Source organism: Petaurus breviceps, unplaced genomic scaffold, assembly GCF_028583685.1.
Source record: "Petaurus breviceps papuanus isolate PSGF00001 unplaced genomic scaffold, PetGlider_PUasm1.0 90845, whole genome shotgun sequence".
Taxonomy (NCBI): domain Eukaryota; kingdom Metazoa; phylum Chordata; class Mammalia; order Diprotodontia; family Petauridae; genus Petaurus; species Petaurus breviceps.
The window spans coordinates 10,689,311-10,706,831 of NW_027187359.1; the positions used below are offsets into that span (position 1 = coordinate 10,689,311).

The window sequence follows — 17,521 nt, forward strand, 5'->3', positions numbered from 1 at the left end:
TGTGTGTGTGTGTGTGTGTGTGTGTGTGTGTGTGTGTGTGTGTGTGTGTGTAGCCGGCAAGGTACAGGACAAGACTGGGGACCAGTTGTTAGATTACTTTGTTGGAAATCTAGAGTGGGTTAAGAAGAGTACTGTGAGACAAAACTGGAAAGGTGTGTTGGGACTAGCCATTGAAAATTTTGGAACCAGGGAGCAAACAGGACAGATCTGTGTGGGAGGCGGCTTATTCTGTCAGCTATGTGAAGGATGGATGGGAAAATCCAGAAGCTGAAAGCAAAAACGCTATGATGGGGTTGTTCCAGAGATGATGAAGGCTTGAACTAAACTAATAGCTATATAAGTGGAGAAAAGGGATATAATAATAATAATAATAATAGATAGATAGATAGAGGAGATATTTTGGAGATGGAATTGGCAAGACCTGCAAACTGATTAGATGAATTGAGGAGATTCAGATGATTCCAATTTGAGTTTGGGTTTTTGTAGAGGATAGCAGTACCATCAGTAGAAATAGAGGAAGGTGGGAGGATGGGACAATTAAGAGGGAGACGGCAAATTTGGTTTTAGAGACTGAGGTGCTGGTGCTGATTGTTGAATTGTCCAACAGCAAGTTGGACCTCAGGGGAGAGATTAGAGTTGGAAAGACAGATTTAGGAACCATTTTTGTAAAGCAAAGCTGAGGGAGGGGAAGAAATTGCCAAGTGAAAGAGCATAAAAAAAGAGAAGAGGCTTATATTTTTAATTGTACTTTCTTTATAATGTGGGCATTGTCAAGACAACAGTCAGTGAACATTTATTATGTGCTCACTTGGTGCCAGATACCAACAAAAAGATAGTCCCTGCCTTCAAGTAGCTTATATTCTAATGTCTAATGACAACTGTGAGATCATATATCCAACCCCCAACATTTTTTTTGGAGGTGGGATGGGAAGGCAATTGGGGTTGTGACTTGCCCAAGGTCACAAAGCTAGTAAGTGTGATCAAGCATCTGAGATTGGATTTGAACTCAGGTCCTCCTGACTCCAGGGCCAGTGTTCTATTCACTGTGTCACCTAGCTGCCCCAAACCCCAACATTTTACAGACTGAGAAGCTGGGTCCCAAAGAAGTTAAGTAATTTGTCCAGTTCACATGACTAATTAGTGATAGCTCTGGAATTTAAGGGCAGGTAGGTGGCATAATAGAGCTCTGAGTCTGGAGTCAGAAAGACTCATCTTCCTGAGTTCAAATCTGACCTCGGACACTTATTAGCTGTGTGACCTTGGGAAAATCACTTAACTCTATTTGCCTCAGTTCCTTATCTGTAAAATAAGCTGGAGAAGGAAATGGCAAATGACTTCAATATCTTTTCTAAGAAAATCCCAAATAGGGTCAAGGAGAGTCATACATCTTGTTCCTGCATTTCTGCCTTTGCTTATTGAATGTGTTTCTCCCCCTTTTCCTCCAGATTTCCTTTTTCTTTTCTTTTAAAATTATGAATGTAATCACCCACAAGCATGAACTTTTCAACACATAGAGGGAGAAAAAGTAAACTGCTTGCAAAACTACAGTCTTAGTTCATGTCTTGGTGGAGGGTGCCCTCTAACTCACTGGAGGGAAGTGGACCAAGTAGACAGCTGGAATTCAGATGGTCTCCATGGTGTTTCTCATTTCCATCTTACCTTTTGGACCTTGGTTTCGAATGAGGAATTGTATAACCCCACGAGTGAAAGGGTTGTGCTTCTAAATGTTCCATGTATTGTTCCATGCTGGATATTGCCAATTGCATTTTTTAAAGTTATGGATACAGAGCTGGAAGTAACCTGAGGGGTCATTGCATCTAACCTCCTATAAACAATGAATGAGGAGCCACTAAATGTTTTTGAATAAGGGAATGACATATTTATTGACAGTTGTGGCAGCTAGGTGGTGCAGCAGATACAACACTGGGCCTAGAGTCAGAAAGACCTGAGTTCAAATGTGACCTCAGACGTTTACTAGCTATGTGACCTTGGGTAAGTCACTTAACCTCTTTTTGCTTTAGTTTCCTCAACTAAACAGGAACATAAATAGCACCTATCTTCCAGGGTTGTTGGGAGTTTCACAACAATTGGATCAAATTGAGATAATATTTGTAAAGTGCCTGGCACATAGTAGATTCTACATAACTGCTTATTCTTTTCCCCTTCCCTTCTTCCTAGTCTGGTAGTCGTACATAGAAAGAGTCAATGCAACAAGGATTAATTATGCACTTACTATGTTCCAGGCATTGTTCTAGGCATTGGATATGCAAAGGCAAAAATGACACAGTCTGACCGCAGTAACTCGCATTTCACTGGTCTTGGGTCTGTATGTATACCAAATACATATTATATTGTAGAAATAGAATCAGTAAGACTTAGCAACTGATTGAGAACTAAAATCTCTGCCATCCTATTGACACCTCCTCAAAATCTGTTTTGTGGAGTTAAGCTGACACTTGAGGAATCCTAGGCATAATGGATTAATCCTATATTTTCAAATACCAATCACGGGTCACCATTCCTAAACAGGATATCATCATTCCCAATACCCTAGGGTACTCATTGCCTCCTTTCTCCCCTGGACAGTCTTCATCCATAGCAAAAGCAGAGCCCATTGTTGCTTATTCATAGACGCTGTACTGGACAGAATCTTTTTAGAACCTTCTTCATTGTCACTCTGTACTGATATACGCTAACGGGGGTAAGGATGACTAGGTTGTGCATAATTTTGATTTTTTTTACTGGTTCTAAGGCCATACTTTGTATTCTTATTCCAGGAGTCTCACAACACATTGGCAAAGCTCCCAACCCAAAGCTCCCATATCCCATGGCCTTGGGCTTCTCGTTCTTTAACTCCACACAAACTTACTCCCAAACCACACTCCTTTCTCCATCCAGTGTACCCTCCAACACATTTTTACTGTGATTGCTGACTCCAAGCAAGCTGTCCTACTCACAGCTTTAGACTATTCTCCCAAACTCATCCACCAAGCATACCAGTCCAGTCCCCTGGATTATTTTTAGTGCTTCCATATACCATCCTCTGAAGTAAGTACCTGCAGGTATCTACTGCCCTTTGCAGCTGCCCTGAACAACAGATGGGGAGGAAAACTTCCCCTACAAGGCACATTTATACACTTTTCTCATCCTGGCCCTGCAGCCCCAAGCTCCAAGGATGCCAGTCACAATAGAATAATAGCCAACATTCACATAACACTTTAAGGTTTGCAAAACACTTTACATCATTTGATCCTCATAACAACCTTGTAGGTACTAATATTATCCCCATTTAACAGATGAGGATGGGCATAGAAAGGTTTTAGGGTCACACAGCTAATAAATACCTTAGGTGACATTTGAACCCAGGTCTCCCTCACTTGCAGTCTAGTGTTTCCTTCCCTATGCCACATTGCCTTAGGAAATGCCAGGGTTGTTGTAATGCTTTCTTTTTGCTCTATCGGTAGTCAATTATTATATTACTTCCTATAGACAATCAAATTAAAAAATACAACTGAGAACTGGTATTCATCATGTCCCCCCTTATGCCCAACTTAGTGTGTTACCAACACAACTTAAGTCTGGATTACTTTAAATTTGCTAGCTCAGGGGAAAACCATAAATATTCGAGCCTACTATTTTGCTCCCTGAACTAAGGGACAATTCCTATTCCAATTTGTGGGTGTCTCCAAATTAGCAGTAAATAAATGAGACAACATAAATGACTTGAGTCTGGCCATCCTCTTTGCTTCCAGTTCACTGGGTCTCAGTTCCAATCAAGGAAATAATTTCTTCTGTAATTTCTGTCCTGAACTCATGTCTTCTCCTTTCTTGTCCTCCCCTTTCTTTTTCTATAAGTGACCTCTAAATTGAGTTAGTTTTTTGGTATGTGAATGGTGCTTTATGGTTTTCAAAGCACTTTTGCAAACACCATTTCATATGTTTCTTACAACATCCCAGTGGGGTATCAGTGGAAAGAGGGATGGATTGGGAGTTAGAAAAGGCCAGCTCAGATCCTGGCTCCCTGTGGCATGCTGGGTAAATCAGTCACTTAGCCTCTCAAGTTCTCATTTGTGAAAAGATGTGGCTGGATCAGATAACCTTTAAGGCTCATTTCAGTTTTTAATCTCTGATGCCTCTTTGGTGGGTAGGTCTATATTGTACTAATAGTATAAATATTGAAATTGCAACTCAGAAGGATTAAATATCTTGCCTAAAATCATGTAGTTATGGTGGTGGGGCCAAGACTAGGAAGGAAATAAGTATGGATTACATAACTACTATGTGCTAGGCACTGTGCTAATCACTTTACAAATATTATTACATTTGATCCTCACCAAAAACCCTAATGGGATGGGTGCTATTATTATCACCATTTTATAGATGGGAAAATTAAGGCAAACCAAAGTTAAGTGACTTTCTAGGGCAACATAGTAAGGTCACACAGCCAGTAAGTATCTGAGACTGGATTTCAACTCTAGTCTCCCTAAGTCCAGGTTCAGCACTATTCAGTGTACCACCAAAAACCAATACTGTAGTCTTATGATCCTGAATACAGTGATCTAACTAGACTATTCTAATTGTGGATATTCTGGGGAGAGAGAGGGAGAGGAAAAGGGAAAGAGAGGGAGGGAGGGAGGGAGGGTGTGTCTGTGTATGTGTGAGAGAGAGAGAGAGACAGAGAGACAGAGACAGAGAGAATGAGTGACTGTGTAAGTATGTGTCTGTGCGTGCACCCTTGGTTTAGAAGTTACAACGTACCTGCCATAATGCCTGGAGTCCAATAGAATTGGTGAATATTGTTTGAATGGATGGATGAACTTTGGTTTTTGGTGGCTCTAGACAACTTAATGAGTAGCCTTCTTCCTTGGACTTTAATTACCTGGTCTGGAATGGTCTAGGCAAGTATTTTTTATTATTAGGTAAGTAAACAGGGTCTTTAAGGAAGAATTTTCTAGGACAGGATTCTTGGCATAGAGCTTCCTGTGGCTATAAAATTTCACTTTTATTGATTGTGTATAGGCAACATCTCATGTATCTATCCCTTTCTCTCCCTGTTATGGCTACTATCCTAGTCCGGGCATCTCTTGTCTTGACTGTTGCAACAACTTCCTAATTGAATCCTTGAATTCTTCTTCCTTTCCTCTCTAATTCATCCTTAATACAGGTGTCAAAAAATCTTCTTAAACCATAAGTCTGACCATATCACTCCTCTTCTCAAGAAACTTCACTATCTCCCTACTGCCTCTGGGATAAAACATAAACCCCTCCAATTTGAATTTGTAGCCCTTGGCAGTCTAGTTCCAGCTTCCCTTTCTGGGTTTATTTCACACTACTCCATTTCTGGCCTCCATGTTTTTGTACTGAATTTTCCCCTTTTCCCAAATGCATTCCTCCTTATCTCTGCTTTTTAGAATTGTAAAATTCCTTTAAAGTTTAACTTATGTACTCCCATCCCATGGCAAGTTTTTCCTGATTGTTTTCACTTAACTGTTAGTGTTCTCCATTCCCCTCATATTACTTTTGTATTTACTTATCTGAATGCTGTATTCTCTCAAGACAATGGAAACTCCTTTTTTATTTTTATTTTTCATTAAACTCTGTCTTTGTATCCCTAGCACCTAACAGAGGGCCTTGTATGTAGTTGTGTCTGTTTTGGTTTGGTCATTCTTCAGTCGTGTTCGACTCTGTGACTCCATTTGGGGTTTTCTTGGCAAATTTGCTGGAGCGGTTTGCCATTTCTTTCTCCAGCTCATTTTACAGATGAGGAAATTGAGGCAGTCAAGTGACTTACCCAAGTGACTTACTACCACATCTAGTAAGTATCTAAGGCCACATTTGAACTCAGGTCTTCCTGACTGCCGTACAGTGCTCTATCCTCTGCACCACCTACCTCTCCCCTTGCATATAGTAGCAGTAAATAATTGTCGAATGAATGAAAATCAAGGGAGTTTTCATGTAGATAAGTGTACCTTGGGTACACAATGGATGAAGTGGATGGGTACAATTATTCCTTCTGTATCATGATTTTCTCCATTGTGGTTTCAATATATTCCAGGAATCATAGGAAATTAAATAGGAACTTTTGCAGATGGTACAGATGACATGCAGGGGCTCACAGACAACATGGAAAAAGTTTAGAAACTCAAAAATGCATAAAATATATGTATAGTATTGTATATAAACCCAAATTTTACAATAAGGTACAGTAAACACTCTAACAGAAAAAGAAAAAAAATCAGATTTCTTCTCTGGTATGAAGGAAGGGCCAAAAAATTTTATGAAGATTTTCCAGATTGAGGTGGGTACCTTGCCTCAATCCCCCTGATGTGGAAGGGATTGTACCTACCTCAGTGGATGAAGAGATGGTTTCTTGAGAAGGGGAGTGACATGGTCAGACTTATGGTTTAAGAACTTGACTATCAGAACTTGACCAAGTCTTACTCAGCGTCCAGCTCAAAGTGGGGCAGAACAGGATGCCAAAAAAGTAAGTTGGAAAATATAGTTCAGGGTATGGAAATGAAAGAGGTCAAAGGCTTACAGGTTATTCAGAAGCTATACATATATAATATACATGTGTATGTATATGTATATATGTGAAAACATGTGTGTATGCATGTATATATTATATACACATATGTGTACACACATATGCATACATATACATATGTATATAATATTTTCTTTAGGAAGAGTGTCACAAGGTAGACCATGGGGCAAACACCACAGAATAGACTGCTCGCAAAATGCATCTGTGTTTTATCAAACAGGAAACAACTGGTTACTAATACAGCTACTGATATATCTCATAAATAGCTGCCTTTGTATACTAAGATCATTGAATGGTTAGAGCAAAAGTCAAATTTGGTGCTAGATTACAGGAAAGGATAGAGAGGAAAAGGAGACATTGCATGAAGTTAACAGTTCCAACTCCACCTGTTTAGACTAGCTATTGAATTTGTAAAAAAAAAAAAAGACACTCAATAAAAGCAAGAGCCTTGACTCTGATTATTGCCATTTCTTAGAAATGCTCTATTAATGTAAAAGTTACTACAACAAGGAGGCCCAAAGTCCCAGAAACTCCCTCAGCCAGCAAACACTTGCTCTCCTTGCCAAGCAGAGGGACATTTAAACAAGTAAAGCAACAGCTTGGAGTATAATTAAATTTACAGAATATTATGGAAGGGAGTGACAGTAGATTCCAAGAAGTATGGTTTTCATTACTGAAAGGTAATGATGGGGAAAATGTATCTGGAGAAAATGAGATCCAACTAAGCCAGTTCATTCTAAGGATATTTATAGTTAAAACTATTAGGAGGAAAATAAATATGAAATGGAACAGATTTGCCTGGGTTTCAAAAATGATCTGCTGTTGTCACCAATGGTAGTGGATATTTGGACTCTAGTGACACTCAAGAAAATGAAAATAGCACAGGCAACTTTGCCCATCCAGATACATTTGGAAGAAATTTATATCAGAAGTGGTATAATTTTAAAAGCCTTCAAGGTTCAGTTTTCAAGACATCTCAAAAGAAGGGAGATTTCATGAATGGAAAAGGTCCTGGACATAATAATACCAAAAAAACCCAAAAAACAAACCAAAACTTACCTACTCCCTGAAAGAAGACCCCTTTTAATCAACTGTTAGGCCTACTTTTTTCATCTCTATTAAGTCTTTATAAGAAATATCTATGTACATCTTGAGGGTATCCTTGATGAAAATATCAGAAGGGAACAGGTAGGCTTTCACATCTTTTGAGTCACACATTTGACTAAGAAGCATAGAGAATCTATATGATCTATAGTATTTTTCCTATTTATTTCTTATAAAAAAGTATTAATATATGATAGAGCAAAATGTAGCCTTAAACATGCTCCTCTAACAAGGTAATTGTCATGAATACATTGACATCATGATAGATACAACCACAGAGTGTTGTTTGATGATCCTCTGATTATAAAGATTAAAAGGAACATAAAATGAGGGGTCATGTTTTCACCAAAGATGACTATCGCTGTCATGGAGGATGGCCTATGCAAAGTCCAAAAAGAGAGAGCTCCCGTAAATTACAAAGTTCTCTGATGTCCCTGTTTGCAGATGACATTAGGATTATATGAGGCACTGGAACACTACTAGATGTCCTTACTGAGATTTATAGCCATTAAGAAGAGATGAATCAAGGTATTCACAACAGTAAGAAGTTGAAAGGCAGCTGGACAAGGAACCCAAGTTTATTCATCGACACTTATATACTGGAAAGGCTCTAAGAAGTAGGAATAGGAAGAGAGTGGACTAGATCACATTAGGGGAATTGAGCAGCACTTTTGTTTTGGCCATAAATATATGTTTATTTTTCAGAGTGACATAAAACCATGTTGCTTTCAAATTCACTTTTCAGCCAGTTTAATTAACACATTCAGCTTATTTTTTCTCAGACGTTATTATTCATGCTGAAGTGTTTTTTTTAAAAATCTGCATTTTTCAAGATAAAAAATATGGCAGCATGTGATATAAATAGGAATCGTTTCAGGTGTAGTGTATACGGGCTGCCAGTCTTCATCAAGTATTTTACTCACTATGCTTCAAGGAGCTGGGTCTTTAGCAAAAGGGATGGATTTTCATTGGGCCATCCACACACTTTTTTCCAGGACTCCTTGTGCATGGTGGCACTCACTGCAAGGCAACTCTGCTGATCAAAGTTGGCCTGAGGTCAAAGTACAGAGGAAGTACACACAAGAGTAGAACCAGGGGTTCTAAGAGACCATTTAATTTAATACCTTCTTTTGTCCCATTCTACAGATGAGAAAACCGAGTCTGAGCTTCAACAATAACCAGTTGCTTCTTGCTGCCAAAGTCCTATTTTAAACATCAATATTCTCTTGGTGATGTGATATGTTTGGATAACCATTTTTCTTAGAAGAATCAAAATTGCAGGTGACTCAAAAGTAAGCCAGTCATTTAAGATTTATTAAATGCCTACTATGTAACAAGCAATGCGTTAAGTGCCTAAGATACGAAGAGAGACAAAATATAGTTCCTACCTTTAAGGAGATCACAACTCTCCACAAAAGGTCAAAGAAAGATATATGATGAATAAAAATAAACGAAAGCACATTACCAATGACATTTTGGGCATTTGAAGTGGCATAAAAGACATTAACAAAGTTTTTTTTTCAAATTTATCAAGGACATCTATAATTAGAAAAGGAGGTGGACAGGTCATGTAACGGGTACAAGGAATAGCTGATAGATAACTGAAGTGTAGTCCTGGTATCCATGAAATATTAAAATACACAAAAAAATGTGCCTTCTGCACATTCAGCAGATCCTCTCAGGAGAAATTAAAGAGAGACCTGGACAAGAATTACACAGGTAAGGAGGCATGGATGGGTCATGATCTCAATTGGGGAAGGGAGGAGGGCTTATGTCGCTGAAATCATGAATCCTTTCAAGTACACCAGAAACACAAATATCATCTGACAAGCAGTCCTCTGGCCTCTCCTTTCACAGCTCCAGTGATAGAGCCTGTTCATTTTATTTTCAAACCACTTCACTCATTAGGAAGTTTTTTTCTCATGTTTATTTGATATTTTCTTCCCTATAACTTCTACCTGTCAAACCTCTCTCCCTCTTCTGGGGCCAAGGAGAACGAGCCTAATCCCTTTTCCACATGACAACTCTTCAAACACTTGGAGACAGCTCAGATTTTCCCCCACGTTTTTTCTTCTATGGGCTAAATATTTCCATTTCCTCTAACTCTTCCTCATATGACATGTTTTTTGAGTGTCCCCTCACTATTGGGTCACCCTTCTAAATTTACACTCTAGCTTGTCAATATCACTTCCAAAATGGAGCTCCTGGAACCAATGATGGGCGTCTTCTGATCAGGGTAGAGTGCTGTGTGCCTGCCACCTCCCTCATTGGGAGCTGGGGGAAACAGAGCAGGACTGACTCCTGTCTGCTGGCTATCAATACTACTTTTTCCCAGGGGTCAGCTTCACACAGAGCAGATCATGGCACTGCTGCCTTGCTGAGGCCTAGCATCAAGTTGACTGCCATTTATCCCTTTTCCCTTCCATTTGCTTAGAGTCTAAAAGTCTAAAATATACAGAAATATGCCTGGAGTAGAGTCTGCAGAGAATACCAAGATGAATAAAGTGTTTCAATTTCCTTCTAACTCAGGGGTAATTTTAAAAATCCTCTGTGGGTTAAGTTTTATTTATGAAAACATTCCATGCCAATCCATTTACTCTTGCATTAGGTGTGTAGTAGGTGAAAGATGAAGTGACTGAGGAAACAAAGGTTTGAGCTTCTGAGCATATCAATTTATTAAGCAATGCCTGCCAATTGCCCAGTAAATAGGGAATAGACCTCCTCTGCTTTGGCACTGGATCCCGAATACATGGGGAGACAGATTGTTATATACTAAAATCAATCAAATAAAACCAATTAATTAAAAGAAAAAATAACCAAAATACAAAATTAAGTAATCTAATTTCTAATTGGAGGGAATGTTAGGGACTTTCCAAGTTGGCAGGGGGAGAGTGAACAGGTAAAATTCCCTAAAATCAGAAAAGGAGGTGTCCCACTCCTCACAACCAAAGGAACACAGAAACAATAACTGATTGACCAGTGCTGGGTCAGTGTTCAGATAAGACACAGGAGTTGCTTGAGACGCGTAATTGTGAGAAAATTCCTTCCATCAATCTTCAGATCTGATGAGGTTTCTGGTCAGTATAAGCCTTAGTTAAGGGTTTCTAAGCAGCAGGTAGAGATGGTCTAGTTTCCTAGTCATGCAGGGCTAGGTTCAAACAATGTAATAAGATTTTCTCACAATTCCTGCAATTGAATAAAGTTTTTCTCACAAGATATAACAAATAGATTCATAATTGAATGGAAAGAGGATTGAGCTAGCTCCAGAATTGAGTCCCAAGATGGAGTCAGTGTGTTTCACTAAATTCCCACTATCACTTGCTGTTTTAATTCCCTCAGGTGGCAAATGGCATGTCTTTATAGTCTTCTCCCTTACCTTTACTCTAATCACCACACTCCTCCCCAGTCATACCCTATGCCAGTTTACCCATCATATTACTCATGTGAACATACCTCTTGGAACTTGTACTCTATTGCTAATAGACTCTTCTATTGTTTTGAATTTTTCAATCAAATAATTTCTTCTACCTTCTCATTTTAATAGAAACCTGGTCTACTAGGCCTGTATCCCAAAGAAAGAGGAAAATGACCTCTATATATCTATAACATATCTATTACAATCTATACTATATAATCTCTGTGATATATATTCTAATTGGGGATTTTATTCTAATATATACTAACTGGGGAATGTTGAAACAAATTATGGTATAAAAATGTAAGAGAATACTACTGTAATAGAAAAAAATGATGAAATAGATTGTTTCAGAGAAAACTGGGAAGATTTTTATGAACTGATGCAGAGTAAAATGAGCAGAACCAGAAGAACAATTTATATTATAACAATATTGTACAAAATAACAACTTTGAAAGACTAAAGAGTTCTGATCAACCAGATGACTAATCATATTTCTAGAGGAGTAACAGACTAAACTTGCAGAATGACATGCACATTTTTGTATCTGACCAATGTGGTTATTTTTTTGACTATGCATATTTATTACAAGGGTTTATTTTTTCTTTTTGTCCACTAGGTGGAGGGGAGGGAGAGGAGAGATGAGAGAAAACAAATGTGTGCCAACTGAAAAATTAAAAAAAGAAAAACATAGATACTTGGCTCTCCCCTGAAGCACTCAACATTTCTTATAAATCTTTCCAGTGTGACCACTTCATCTTCTACTCCCTTTGACTCAAAGACCTAGAACTACATGCTGGCATTCTCTTTTGTGCTCAATAATAGACTTTGAAAAAGTAGCAGACGGGCATAGATAAAAAAAAAACTTGGAGGTTTTGAGGTAACCCCTTCAGCAAACTTCTATTTAGAGAGTACAGGGATGATGGAGAGAATTGAGTCATCATTAAGAAGCAGATGTTCAAGCCTGGCATCTGGTCTGTGAGCTTCAGGATATATTCTGGGTCCTAAACCACATGCCAATCCTGCTACTTATTACCCATGTGACCTTGGACAAGCTGTTAAACCTCACTAGGCCTCAGTTTTCTTATCTATAAAATAAGAGTGTTGGACTAGATAGCCTCTGAAGTCCCTTTCTCCTCTAAATCCATGATCCTTTTATTCCCCACAGAATAATTTTAGTATGTAGGAGCTGTGGTGACAGAGCTCCAGGAGGTATGTGATTGGCTCTGCTCTGAGCTCCTAATCTCTACCCACTTTTCAATCTGTCATCCAAGTCTTATTGTAGCATTCAGTTCCACAGCAGAACCTTTGGGATTCCTTATGGTTTCCTGATTGACTCATTCAGTCGTTTCTGGGCTCTATTTCTGAACTCAGTCAAAAGGAAAACAATGGAAGTTGGGAGTTTATGTGGGTTACCAGCTTGAAAGGAATCACCAGTACAACTTGGCCTCCAGGGAAATGAATGCAACCTTTTGTTGTTGATCAGTTGTTTACTCATGTCTGACTCTCTGGAACCCCATCTGGGGTTTTCTTGGCAAGGATATCGGAATGGTTTGCCATTCCCTTCTCCAGCTCATTTTATAGATGGGAAAACAGAGACAGAGTTAAGTGACTTACCCAGGATCACACTGCTAGTAAGTGTCTGAAGCCAGATTTGAATTCATGAAGATGGGTCTTCCTGAAGCCAGGCCTGGCATTCTATCCACTGTGCCACCTACTAAGTGGGAAATAGTACCCTGAAAAAGGGATGTGATATTCCTACTGCCTTCTGCTCTGGGAAGACTACATTTGGAATATTATGTTTCAATTCTGGACACTTCATTTTAGGAAGAATATTAACAGACTGGAGAACATCCAGGAGAGGGTGACTAATCTAGTCAACAAAGCAATTATCAAACACTTGCTATGTACCAGGAACTGTGCTAAATGCTAAGTATACAAATTCAAGCAGAAAGAAGGGTCTTGACCTCAAGGAGCTTTAATTCTAATTGGAGAAGGCAATACAAAAGCTTCCTTTTGGGATCAGAAAAGCACCAGGATGGAGAAAATTTGGAGACCTGGGAGTGAGTGGACCCAGAGAGGAATTAATGAAGGCATGGTAGCTTAGATGCTTTCTTTAAAATGGTGGAACCATCCATTCAGAGGAGGGGGCCAAGAGGATGGAGGCAACTTCTAGGGTGAACAGGCATCTATGGCATGGTAGAGGAAGTCCTGAGAGTCAGAAGTGGAGCCTGGAGAGAGATGAAGACATGGCCAGGATGGTGAGAGGAGGTTGAGGGTCATTTCAGTCATGAGTCAAATCCCAACCTGTCTCAGTGGTACCTATGAGATCAAATTTCCCTCTCTGAATTAAGATCTCGGGGTCAAATTGTTTCTTGTCACATTTGTGCAGAGATATCTCAAGTCATGAATTAGAGCGCTGTCTCTTTTCCTATATATTATATTGGACAAATTGATTGGTCTGTCTGCTGCCATTCTTCCTATGGCATGCCTACTACAACCTGTCATATTTCATTTAGTGCTGTATGTGGGCAGTTTTCTCTCCCTGTGCCTCATTTATCAACATAATGCCCTTTTGATGAGCTCCTCCCACTTCTAGGTCAGGGGTTTTAACCTGGGGACCAAGAAGCTTTTTTTTTTTTTCAAAAACAATTTAACATCTGTATTTTGATATGATTAGTTTCCCTCGTTACTATGTATTTTATTTTATGAATTTAAAAACATCATTCTGAGGAGTCCATAGGATTCACCAGATTACTATGATATAAAAATGTTTCAGAACCTCACCCCCCAGGCAAATATAGTTTTCCTAACTCTCATTAGATGAAATCCACCCCCAACCAAAAAAGTATACAATTTCTGTATCTAAAACATTGGTTCAGCAATCCAAACTTATTCCCTGAAGCTGTTTGCTATTTTTTGTTGTTCAGTCATTTTTAGTCACATTTTATTCTTTATGACCCCATCTGGGGTTTTCTTCACAAAGATACTGGAGTGGTTTGTTATTACCTTCTCATTTTACAGATGAAGAAACTGTAGGCAAGATGAGGCAAATAGGATTAAGTGACTTGCCCAGGATCACACAGTTAGTAAGGCTAGATTTGAACTCAGGATAATGAGTCTTCCTGACTTCAGGTTCTATCTATTGCATCACCCAGCTATCTGAAACCATCTTCCAAACCACCTATTTATCCATTCTCCCATTATCTGTTCTCTTATGAAGCCCTTATTTTTCATTGTCAGCAGTGATGAAGATAGTATCCGAATCAGTCAGGGTTTTTTTTGCCCAAAACTTTCTCTTCCCCAGATAGTTTCATGATTCTCTCCACAGTGGTATCACTTAGTTTCACATGAGTCATCAGAACCTGTATTCATCTTCATGTTTGACAGGGATTTGGAAGGCTCTCCATCATGTCCTTGATACTTGTAGTAAGAAAACAACACAACTGTTGATTGTATACTTAGGACTCTCTTGGCAGGGTACCAATTCCCAGGGCTTATCTCTTCTTCCTGACCAGGACTAGCTCTCTTCTCTCCTAGCAGACCCAGTGGATTCTTGTCCTTATATAGCAGAGCCTGGGGACCAACTTTCTTCTCAGAAAGTCCAGCCTCACCCTCTATAGGCAGATGGCTCTGAATGAATAATAAAACTCCAATGGGTCAGTGATCTTCTGTCCTGTCTTTCTCTATCTCACATTCTTCATCCTCCTGAATGAGCTTTGAATTCCCTTCTAGATTCCTTTTCCTCTTGTTTCTTTCTGGGTATACTTCCTCAAGGAGAGAAAGCCTAGGAGAGTTGACTCTTTCAAGAAGCTGCATTCTCTCTAATAAGTCAAAGGAGAGAGGTATTCTTGAAACTTTCTCTTCCAGCAGGAAGATCAACCTGCAATTTGTAACTCATACATTTGTTACTTGGAACTGGAAGAAATACAAACAGCGCAACCCTCTGTAGGTCACTGGAACATTCCCCCCACCTTCTGGATTTGCTGAAACTGCCATCCTCTGTTAATTCCTGCTGCTATCTGCCAGGGCAAAACTGGCTATTCCTTGTGCTAGGAGCTCCCAAGGAAAGATTTTTTTAAAAATAGCAAGCATTCCTGCCTTTTTCTCAGACTTTTTGTCTTTTTCTCATTATGGGGTACCAGCAATTTGATCAGCAGTTAGCAGATTCCTGCTAAGGCCCTGATGCAAACAATAATTGCCCTCAGCTGTTGTCTGTGATATGCTCATCTGAAGAAATACAACTTCCTGCCTGTCCTCTCCTCTCTTTTCCTCCTTTCTTCTTTCCTCCCAAACTTGTCCTCATCATTCTCCATTCCTCCCTTTCATTCTCCATCACTCTTCCTTTTCTTCCCCATCTCCTCTCGTCCTTTTCCTTCTCATTTTTCCTCTACTCTCCTTTCTCTCCCTCTCCTCTTATCCTCTCTCCTTTCCTCCCACTCCTTTCTTCCTACTCCTGTTTTCCCCCCACCCCTTTCCTTTATTCTCCTTCACTCTTTCTTTTTCTCTTCCTCCTCTCATTCCCTCTATCCTCTCCTCTTCTGTCTTATTTCCTTGATTTTCCTTTCTTCCCTCCCCCTCTTTTCTCCTCTATTCTTCTTCCTCTTCTCCTCCCACTCTTTTCCTCATTCTCCTCTCATTCTTCTTCTTCATTCTCCCTCATTTTTCCTTTTTCTCCTCTTCCCCACTACTTCTCTCCTTTCCTCCATTCCCTTCCCATTCTCTTCTCTTCTTCTCACTGATTGGAGACTATTTATGAGTCCAGTGTCTTGCCTTTTGGCTATACCTCAAACTTCATACTTGTCACACTTGTTGGGCCCAGGGTGACAGAAATTTAAGGACTACTTCACAGAGTTAGTACCAAGGTAAATGGTCTTCAGTAAAGAAAGTGTTGTTTTAATTTGCATTTCTCTAATCAATAGTGATCTTGAGCATTTTTTCATATGACTAGAGATAGCTTTGATTTCTTCATCTGAAAATTGCCTAGAACAAGCTTTTTATAAGAGGTGAAGGGAGGTGAGTCTTGGAGGAAGATAAACAAGAAATTGATTATTAGAGATATGAACACACTTGTCCAAGGTCACATAGAAATTTAGTGTCTGACCTGACACTAGACAGGATCAAAGATCTAGAAATAAAAGGGAGTTCAAAGATAATCTAGACCATGCCCTTAGTTTTATATGTGAGGAAACAGGACCAGAAAGGGCAAGGGACTAGTGACTTGCCTGAGCTCACATTGGTGGTAAGAGACTAGGATTTGAACCCAGGTACTCTGATTTCAAACCAATGAATCAATAAACATTTAAGTGCCTATTATGGGGTAGGCACTGAGCTAAGGGCTGAAGACAAAAAAGAGGCAAAAGATAGTCCCTGACCTCAAAGAGCTTACAATGTAACGCAAAAGACAACATACAAAGAAATATCTATATCTATCTATCTATCTATCTATCTATCTATCTATCTATCTATCTATCTATCTATCTATCTATCTTAAATATGGCTCTATACAGGATAAATAGGAAACAATTAACAGAAGCAAGGCACTAGGAGGTTAGAGGGTGTCACTAGAGGTTGAGGAAAACTTCCAGTAAAAGATGGAACTTAATTGGGACCGAAAGGAAGGAAGGAACAGCAGTCAGAGTAGGGGAGGGAAAGCATTTCAGAAATGGAAGGCACACAGAGAAAATACTTGGAGCTGAAAGATGGAGTCATGTATCCTGACGACTTGGAGAACTGAAAAGTGGGAGCTTGGCTAGAAACATGGGCATTATGTCTCCATCATTGACTGGAGGAGAAGGGGCCCAGGCAATAATGCATTGTCACCTTGCACTTATCCTATAGATTCAATGACCTCGGATCTTAACTGGGTTTCCATATTCACCTTCACCTCTAAGGAGAAAATGAGCCAAATGATCAGCATAAACATTAGGAAGTTGTTTTTCTCATGGTAAATTCTTGAATTAGCTTTCTCTAATAAATCAGCCTATATGAGTTTAAGTAGCATAAGCTAATTTCTCTAGGGTCCAAAGAACCCTAGCTAAGTTGACTAGAGAGGTTTCAAATCTTTAGCTAGGAAACCTAAACCTGGAGTATTGAAAGGATAACAGCAACTTTGAGACCTTTCCCGGCATCATAGCAGAGCCAGGAAAGTCACCTGTATGCCTAAGGCAAAGCTTAAATACTGCCCACTAGAGTCTTTGAATTTTTATAATAACACATATGGATTAATTTATCATAAGTTAAATATATACATGGTACAGAGAGGGGAATTTTGGAAGTAGTAAAAAGAGATGCACTTGTAAAAAAATAATATAAAAAATTGTTCTGCCATATGCCCTCAGATCTGCATGTCATACCCACGGTAGCTGCTTTTCTTGCTTACTCCTAGGGAGGCAGGGGAAAACATTTGGAAACTGAGGACCTGAGTCTGAATTCCAATTCTGCCATTCATCAAC

The 17,521-nt window shown here is 39.3% G+C and overlaps 1 protein-coding gene and 1 long non-coding RNA gene across 2 annotated transcripts in view; one reads left to right on the top strand and one right to left on the bottom strand.

The window, feature by feature from the left end:
• ALK (ALK receptor tyrosine kinase) overlaps positions 1-17,521 on the bottom strand; it is a 1,085,901-nt gene that overhangs the window by 230,475 nt on the left and 837,905 nt on the right. The gene's annotated exons all lie outside the window — the stretch shown is intronic.
• Positions 1-17,521, top strand: part of LOC138149161 (uncharacterized) — a 55,004-nt gene that overhangs the window by 10,184 nt on the left and 27,299 nt on the right. Inside the window, exon 2 of the long non-coding RNA XR_011165248.1 lies at positions 8,798-9,370. This is a non-coding gene — a long non-coding RNA (uncharacterized lncRNA). The remainder of the gene's footprint in view (positions 1-8,797; positions 9,371-17,521) is intronic.